The sequence below is a fragment of the Capsicum annuum genome, chromosome 9, assembly GCF_002878395.1.
Source record: "Capsicum annuum cultivar UCD-10X-F1 chromosome 9, UCD10Xv1.1, whole genome shotgun sequence".
NCBI classification, from domain to species: domain Eukaryota; kingdom Viridiplantae; phylum Streptophyta; class Magnoliopsida; order Solanales; family Solanaceae; genus Capsicum; species Capsicum annuum.
Window position 1 is genome coordinate 21898653 of NC_061119.1, and position 9940 is coordinate 21908592.

The 9940-nt window shown below is 29.4% G+C and overlaps 1 long non-coding RNA gene across 2 annotated transcripts; it reads right to left on the reverse strand.

The window, feature by feature from the left end:
- Window positions 1-248: 248 nt before the first annotated feature.
- LOC107842956 lies at window positions 249-8735 on the reverse strand. Of its 2 annotated transcripts, XR_001666216.2 has the most exons (4): window positions 6958-8735; window positions 6220-6288; window positions 748-876; window positions 249-574 (listed from the first exon to the last, which is right to left on the reverse strand). It is a non-coding gene; the product is annotated as an uncharacterized LOC107842956 (long non-coding RNA). The 2 variants fall into 2 exon arrangements; XR_007044480.1 differs by having other exon boundaries at window positions 6220-8735.
- Between the last annotated feature and the right edge of the window lie 1205 nt (window positions 8736-9940).

Sequence of the window (9940 nt, forward strand, 5' to 3'; positions counted from 1 at the left end):
TCAAAATCCAAAAGAAGGCCCAAAACGTGAATTAGTTATCGGTTCAATTAATATTAACAATGAAGAAAATCAGAAAAGGATACAAATCAGTAAAGTAAACAAAAATATCATAAATCAGTAAAGTAAACAAAATATAATATATCAGTAAAGATTAATATATATTTTTATAAAACTTGGTTCATAGTAGAGAAAACTAATCAAGTTAGTTCAAAAAAATAAAATAATAATACAAAATCAACAACCAATGCTAAAACAATAACATAATTATTAATTATCATCCATGTATGTGCAAAAATATGAACACAAGTGTTAAAGCCAAACAGTAAAAAAGCAAAGATCAATCATAAATACCAAAAAAAAAAAAAAAAAAGAGGAAGAAAGGCCACCACAACCAGCCAGATCTGGTGTTTTTATTTGGTGGACAGTGACGAAAGGGAGGAGGGACGAGCAGTGGTGGTGGTGTTTGCCTGGAGGAGCTTTCACTGGTGGGGAACGGAGGGAGGGGCAGTGCGTGGTGTTTTGCTAGAGGTGGGTGGTCGGCGATGGAGGTCAGCGGCGGACCCAGGAATTCAATCTGTGTTCAAAAAAAAAAATTTATAAAAAATAGTACGCAACTGTAGTGATTCGAATATGAAAAACTGGACATGGGAGTCACATCCTCAAGCCACTGCACCCAATCATATATTTGTTCTCTGGGTACTTTTTAATAAATTATACTATTTATTTTATATTTTTATATAATTATACCTAATCTTCATCGAGTTTAGTGAATGTCGAAACACCTCAAAATTACACATGAATCCGCCCCTGATGAAGGTGATATTTTAGGTGAGGGTGGGGCGGCTGGAGAGAGTGGTGGTGCGCGCCGGTCATCACCTGCGAGGCAACATGTATTAGCGGAGATGAAAGGGAGAGAGAGATCTGTGTTGGTGTGTGTATGTGTGTTGGATTTCTTAAAAAGAAAAAAAAAATTCAATCAAATCTACCTTCTTTAAGAAATTCCTTAAATTAGGGGTAGTAGTTCAAATAAAATTAAAAAAAAAAATGAGGAGACTTTGATTTGATTAATTTATTATTTTATGTATTAAAATAATTAAATTGACTCATTTTTATATGCCGTATTAAATAACGTATAAAATAATGAATGCTGATGTATAAATATAGAAAAATATAAATAAAAATAAAAAAATATAATTATCTTAAAAAAATATATTATGCTATAAGTAATTAAAATTATATTGTGTAGTAAAAAATTATAATGTTTTGCTGTGTAAGTATTCAAATGATTGTGCAAAAATATTAAAATAATAATAAACTTAAAGATAATTGTCAATAAATTATGTAAAATTAAAATATGACAATAAATGAGTAAAAAATTCTAAAATAATGATAATTATCAATAATTTATTAACAATTGCAAAAAATATGTAAAAAATTGCATATTGTGTCATTTCACGATTAGGGAGCCTAAATGCATTAATTTTAAGTTTGGAGAGCCAAAATTTGGTGTCAACAGTTTTCCCCTTTTCGTTTGAAGATTTCTATATCGTTTTCAAAAAAATGAGCGAACTCCAATTTAGAGTCGTCTACATGCTTCAAGTTGCATGGGGAGCAGGTAGAGTATAGTTCAAAAGCTATCCTGACATATCCTATTTTGGATTGGATAAACCCAATGCATTCTTGAATTCTATGCTTGCAAAATTTATAAAATTGAAAAACAGTAGACAAACAAGTAACTAAGTTTGATTCTTTTTTTTCAAGAGATTCCAAAAAAGACATGTAATGTTTTAACTAATGTAAAGATAAATAAATAAATTTATTGCACAATTAAATTCGAAGACAAGCAAAATATTCAACTGAAGGTAAACTCGCATAAAGATCTTATTAGAGGGCAGATTAATCCAAAATGTTCTATTTTAGGGTGGACAAATCCAAACCCAATTCATGCTTGCAAAAATTTTAGAAAAAATTAAGGTGAATTTTTTTTATTTTTTTATTTTTATTTTTTTTTGAGAAATTAAAGATAATATGTAGTGCTCAACTAAATAAGAGAAAAAAATGGTACACGCAAAGATAAGATCCAGTGATTAAATGGTAAAATACGTGCATTGCGATATGTGTAGGTAAAGACAAAGTATGCAGTACTTAAATAACAAAATAAACACATTGCGATGTGAAAGTAAAGACAAAAATGACATGCAATGATTAAATGATAAGAAGAATGCATTGCAATATATGCTGGTAAAGGTCAAGATGACATACAGTGCTTAAATGATGAAATAAATGTATTGTGATATTTACAAGGTATACAGTGCTCAAATAAAACAATGTGTTGCGATATATGTGTGTAGTGCTTAAATGACAAAACAAATGCATTGTGATATTTTCAATGTGTGTAGTGCTTAAATTTATAACAATATACGCCGATAAAGGCAAAGATGACATGTGATGCTTAAATAATAAAATAAATGCATTGCGATGCGTGTAGATAAAGACAAAGATAATATGTGGTGCTTAAATGATAAAATAAATACATTACGGTGCGTGCAAGTAAAAACAAGAATAAAATGCAGTGCTTAAATGATAAAATAAATGCACTGCAATGCGTGCAAGAAAAGACAAAAATAAAATGCGGTGCTTAGACGATAAAATAAATGCATTGCGATGCATGCAAATAAAGAAAAAAATCAAATACAGTGCTTAAATGATAAAATAAATACATTGCGATATGTGTCAGCAAAAACAAAAATAACATGCAATGTTTAAATAATAAATAAATACATTGCGAGATATGCAAATAAGGACAAACAAAACATACAGTGCTTAAATAACAAATAATAAAATAAATAAATTGCGATGCGTGCAAGTAAAGACAAAAATAGCATACAGTGCAAAAAGAAAAAAATGAAGTGCAATATGTGCAAGTAAAGACAAGCAAGTATAAATATTTAATTGAAAAAAAAAACATGCATTGGAGGACAGAATGACCCAGTTGTCCTATTTTAGGGTGGACAAACTCATGTAAAAATGATTATTGAGCAAAGAATTATTTGCAAATGAAAGTGTTTATATAATTCTGATGCTGCTTTCAAAAATTATCCCAGTATCGAGTTATAAGATGCTGGAAAATGCAAGATTGTATACTTGCTGGGGAGAAAGAATGATTATAGGATTGCAATGATCGAACTCTACATAGAGCTTCCTACATATCCCGTATGTCATGAGAATCAGGCCAATATAGTTTGAAATAAAGAAACAGAGTAAATTTTGAGACGGCTTTCAAAATTTGCCCCAATATATTATTTATGTTGATATTATGTTGTACTAAGGAAACTAAAAAAAATAATTTTGCTATTGCGGATTGAAAAGATGCATGACGTCTCTGATTGCTTACAGAGACAGATGCTGATTGTTGTTTTTGATTGCCTACGAATACTAATGCCCTCAACTAGTAAAGTGACTGAAATCTAATAACCTCTCAAAATGTAAAAGGTACAAAAAATGGGTGCTTAACTGAAAAATAAAATGCTGCAATTTAAAGGTATGTGCTTGAAAGAAAAAGTCAAATGCCTGTATTTCAAAATTGGACGCCTTGAATGAAAAGTAAAAAGTGCATGTATGTAAAGTGAGCACCTTGAATGAAAGGTAAGGAAATGCTTGTATGTGAAAGTGACCTCTTAAAAAAAGAAGAAAAATGTTGTATTTTTTGGTTAAAAATGCTGAAAGATGAAGAAGACATAATCTTGTCTTGACTTCAGTTGGTGCCAATAATTAGTAGTGTGCATAAGAATTCCTCCATCTACTTCTCAGCTAACCGAGATCGACTTCAAGATAACTACTGTAGTTTCAAATGGTACCTCAGACATGCCTAAGTATCAACAAAATTTTTTGTCTTGCTTCAAAAAAATATTTTGAGCTATGTCTATCCTCATGCTTCAAGTGCTCTCTCCTGAAAGAAAGTCTCATTTCACACATATTTAAGTAATAATTTTTTAAAAAAATTTGGAGACATTTAAAGAAATACACTCACACTCAGAAAGAAATTCAATGCATGTAATTGTGATACAATAGGTTTGATCTTTATGTAAGTATCCACTAATGTGAGAACACTTAGAATAGGATCTCATAGGAATTGCTATTGGCTTATAATGTAGGTTTGGGGATGGGTAGGATGATATTTGAGATAAAATTGACTAATCCCTCAATGAGTATTACATTGTATTTGTGCTTTCGGCATTTGTTGCGCTTTGACGCGTGATCTTCTTAATTGCATTTTGTTGTCCCTCAATTTGCATTTGCTTCGACTTCTTTTGAATTTTGTGCTGGAGTTTTTCCCCTTTTCTTTTCAAGAAACTATATATATTTTATGTTATTTTTTTTCTTTGCTTATTTTTGAAGTCGTTTTTCATTTTTTTTTCATTTGGGATAATATATTTTTTTGCATTTTGCATTTTTATTTTGAATCTTCGTCTATAATTTGCACGCATTTAGTGTGCTCAAGGAGGTAGGGCCAAGAGAGTACACGTAAGCACTCAAAAAGGTATAGGCTCAAATGCGATTGTCCAAAGAAAAGGTTTTAGGCTTAAAAGAGAAAATGCTGTGGATTAATGTTATTTGGTGGGTTGTGAAAGGCACAATCGAATCAAAGAAGGCCTACGATCCTTTCCTAAATCAAGTGCAACTCAAAATTTCGCCTCAACAATACAATGCAATGAATTAAAATAAAGCTCACCACGCATGCACATGAAACTATAAGGTTGACTTTGTTTTTGTCTTAGATGTATGCAAGAGAATTTTTTCAAGCGTTACACAAGTGTGATAAAAGGTACCAAAAAAATCTATAGTTTACTATAAAGTCAGTTCTTTTCATCACATCAAATTGTTCTTTCTCATGCACACTCCTAACTGTATTAGTATCAACCAAGTTAAAATTATTCTTTATTTAAAAACATGGGATCGAACCCAAAATAAGGATTACCTATGTATCTTGTGAAAATAAGAATCAAGTTTGCGTAGTTCAGATAAATTTGTAATTTTGTATGTGCAATGTATGATTGTAAAAAAAATGATAGTCATCCTTGAAAATAATACGAAAGAAAATTACAAAGGAACTGCTTTTAACATCAAAATTATTCTAATCACATGATCAAAAGAATGAACGTCAAGTATGGGAAAAGCTTCGACACAACTTCAATACGCTGACAAAATTAAAAAGGTCAGGCATTGAAGAATTAAAAAGGTCAGACGTTCTAATCACATTTGGAAGGGTTGTTATGATTGAAAAAAATATTAAACCCTTCTTGTTGAAAGCGAGGATTAACACACCATAAAATTTAATGATTTACGACGTTCGAAAGAAGAAGCCAGGTATTCTTTAATCAAAATTGGGTGAAAGTCTGGAGATAGGCTGGCTATGCGCTAATGTTAATGAGATTTGGATTTAAGGAGCTATTAAATTGTGCTCTTGAAGGCTTTTGGAGAGCATTTTTGAACTGTTCCAGAAAATTTTCCTAGTTTGAATACCAGAGAAATTATTCTGAAACAGTAAAGAGACAGAACCCAAATGAGGGTTTCCTACATATCTTGTTAGGACAAGAATCAGGTCAAAACGTAGTTCAAACCTATACGCAACTAATGGCGATGTTGGTAAGATGTATCTTTTAATTGATCAACCATACAAAATAAAGATTAGATTACACCTTCCCACTAAAGAATAGATAATTTAGAACAAATAAATATGTACAGACACAATAATTCTTTAAATATGTACAAAAATTATAATAATGTGTCACTTGAGTCTGGAACCCTTTGGACATAGAGTTGTCTAATGATGCATGCACCTAAAAGGTGTTATTTTAGCTATAACCTACATTGACTAAGAGTGGGTAAACGCGGACTTGAATTTCTTATATGAGAAGGAACATAGTTCCATGGGAGTAAAACCTCCGCTCACCCCAAGCATGCGCCAACTCTATAAAGTAAGGTAATTTGAAAGAATTTTGAAAAAATACAATATACAATCCGCAAGTACAATATGTGTGAGTGTCAATTTTTCAAAATGGAGGAAATATAAATGAAATGTCAATTTATATAAAGCGATACATAAATAAATAGTTTATACAAAATAATAACAAATAAATAATTTATGCCATATAAACAAGATAAATCAAGACAATTAATATGAAATAAATAACAATGTATAAAAACGTAAATATTTACCTAAATCTGTAAGGGCTAAAACCTTGTATTCCCCAGCAGCGTCGCCAAACTGTAATACCCAATTTTTACCTAAGATCAAAACGAGTACGCCATTATGGACTCAAAAAAATTAATTTTTATACAGAGTCACCACCTAATTTTTAAAAAAAATAAAGAAACCTATTTACTTATTAAGAAGTATGACTTGTATTTTAATCTACGAACCAATTTAAATTCTAAATAAGGATTCAAATTATTCCGAAGAAAATATGTTAGGCACTCATCATAATCCACAAATGTGGTTTCTAGCAAAACTTAGGTTATTATTAAAAGAACAAAAAAAAAATTAATGTTTCTAAATGCAACTATAAAATATGTATTAAAATAATATAAACAATCTATATATAAAGAATGTATAAATTACATATGTTGTCATAAAAAATTTGTGTACAAGAAGCCTATGAAGATAAACGAAAATTTATGAAAATTGTATGAAAAAAATGAAAAGAATGAATAAAGAAAAATTTATTTTAAAGAAAAGATTGCGTAGTATATTTCAGTGTAACAAAGTGTGAATTATTTGATTAAATAATCTAAACATATTTAATATCAATATTTACGATCTAAATTTGCCTAAATGCGTGACGTAGATTGCACAAATAAAGACTAACCCGCCCAATGCCCCAAAAATAAAGATTTCACTATGATTAATATTTTTGTACAATTACAAGAATATAAAAAATACAAATATAAATTTACTCTTTTCTTGAATGTCGTTTCCAATATGTATTCCTGAGAACCTGTATAAACACTTATAATAAAAATGTTAGTAACAAATAAATAATTAATAAATTGAGAAAGTGTATATGCATATTTGTATAAAAAAGATATAATTTTCGTTAAAAATATGTGCTCGAATCGGATTTTAGGTATACCATGACTACAAAGTGGTTGCTCAATTTATTGACCATCCTAAATCGCATTACCAAAATATGAATCATAAAATCACTTTTGTTGTTATAAAAATTTCGTCATTGTCCAAAATATTTATTTCATTACATATTTATATACGTAATATACATTTTTTTATTTGTGAAGGCCTCAAAAATCGATGAAAAATTTTATTCATCAACCAAGTGTCGGCCTTTAATATAAAATAATAACTTTGATAAAATAAAATTCATCTTTTGTAATGAGATGACCTCAAATATCCAGACGAAGAGATAATTTTACTGGTCAAACATTAATTAAGGAAGCCACCCAAATATTTAAAAATAACAAATACTCCCTTCGTTTAAAAAAAAGATCTATTTTTTTTGTCCGTTTAAAAAAGAATGATTACTTTCCTTTTTTTGCAATATTTTAATTTAAACTTTTCATGTAACATGTTTAGCATAAGAAGATTAAAGAATATTTTGATACATTTGACACAACTTTAATTTAAGATCATAAAATACAAAAATCTTCTTTATTTTCTTAAACTTTATGCAAAATTAAAATAGATATTTTTTCAGGAGTAAATCAGTAGCAAACCAAAAAACATTTAAGAGAAAATATTACTATTTTATCACATTAAATACAAAAGACTAAGGCATCGTGAACATTGAATCAAAATCCAAAAGAAGGCCCAAAACGTTAATTAGTTATCGGTTCAATTAATATTAACAATGAAGATAATCAGAAAAGGATGACAAATCAGTAAAGTAAACAAAATATAATAAATCAGTAAAGATTTATATATATTTTTATAAAACGTGGTTCATAGTAGAGAAAACTAATCAAGTCAGTTCCAAAAAACTAAAATAATAAGAGCAAAATCAACAACCAATGCTAAAACAATAACATAATTATTAATTATCATCCACGTATGTGCAAAAATATGAACACAAGTGTTAAAGCCAAACAGTAAAAAGCAAAGATCAATCATAAATACCAAAAAAAAAAAAAAGAAAAGAGGAAGAAAGGCCACCACAACCAGCCAAATCTGGTGTTTTTTCTGGTGGACAGTGAAGAAAGGGAGGAGGGACGAGCAGTGATGGTGGTGTTTGGCTGGAGGAGCTTTTACTGGTGGTTAATGGAGGGAGGGGCGGCGCGTGGTGTTTTGCTGGAGGTGGGTGGTCGGCGATGAAGGTGATATTTTGGTGAGGGTGGCGTGGCTAGAGAGGGTGGCGGTGCGGCTGGTGAGGTGGTTCTCGCCGGTCATCACTTTCGGCGAGGCAACGTGTATTAGCGGAGATGAAAGGGAGAGAAAGGAGTGTTTGGGTAGTGGTGCTTGTTGGGGAGACGGTGGTTAGCCGGCAAAAAATTCGCCGGAATCCGATGGTTGCTAGCGGTAGTGAGAGGGAGAAATAGGAGAAAGAGAGAGATGAGAAAGAGAGAGAGAAATGAGAGAGGAGAAAGAGAGAGATCCGTGTTGGTGTGCATGTGTGTTGGATTTCTTAAAAAGGAAAAACAAATTCAATCAAATCTACCTTTTTTAAGAAATCCCTTAAATTAGGGGTAGTAGCTCAAATAAAATAAAAAAAATAAAAAAATAAGGAGACTTTAATTTGATTAATTTATTATTTTATATATTAAAATAAATAAGTTGATTCAGTTTTGCAGATCATATTAAATAAGTATAAAATAATAAATATTGATGTATAAATATAATAAAATATAAATAATAAATAAAAATATAATTATCTTAAAAAAATATATCATGATATAAATAATTAAAATTATATCGTGCAGTAAAAAATTACTATGTTATGTTGTGTATGTATACAAATGATTGTGCAAAAATATTAAAATAATAATAAACTGATAAAAATTTTAAAATTTACGAAATTAAAGATAATTATCAATAAGTTATATAAAACTAAAATATGAAAATAAATGAGTAGAAAATCCTAAAATAATGATGATTATCAATAATTTATTAATAATTGTAAAAAGTATGTGAAAAATTACATATTATGCCATTTCACGATTAGGAAACTTAAATGCATTAATTTTAAGTTTGGAGAATCAAAATTGAGTCAACAATGACTATTTTGCGAATATAGAAAAATAATTTAAAAAATAAAAAAGAAGTAGAAGGTCAAACCTGAAAGAACGACAAAGAAACAAATGATAGAGTTCAACAGCTTAGCCATATTGCTTATTGAAGTTTGATGAGCTCAATTATAAAAGGAATATTCAAGATTTGTATGTTTGGTATAGCAAGGTGAAAGGGGCCTTTATAGTGTGAATTTTAAAGATTCTTGTAGATTTACTTTGGTAAGTAAAACTTTTAGATGTGTTTTTTTGGTAATAGTATAATTTACTTTTCATTCAGAACGTAAATGGCTAGTCTCCAAATCTTGATTGACTTTGGAAAGTAGTTATTCCCTTCCTCTATCTTAACCCGTCCACTATTGATTGACAAATATCTTATGAAACAATAATAATAATAGTAATTTTACTATATCACCCGTTCAATATAGTAAATTTAATAATTTATATGAAACAATAATAATAAGAGTAATTTTACTATATCACCCGTTCAATATAGTAAATTTAATATTTTAAAATATAAATTGAATATTAAATAATATTTAATAGTAAGATTACAAAGAACACAATATCATTAGCAAGAGCCTCTCATTATGGGAAACACATATCACCTCAACTTTATATTCATGTCTTTTTTCCATCATCTTTTCTTGACATTATGTTCTCATATCATCCTTTCAATTCTCATATCATCAATTTCAACAAC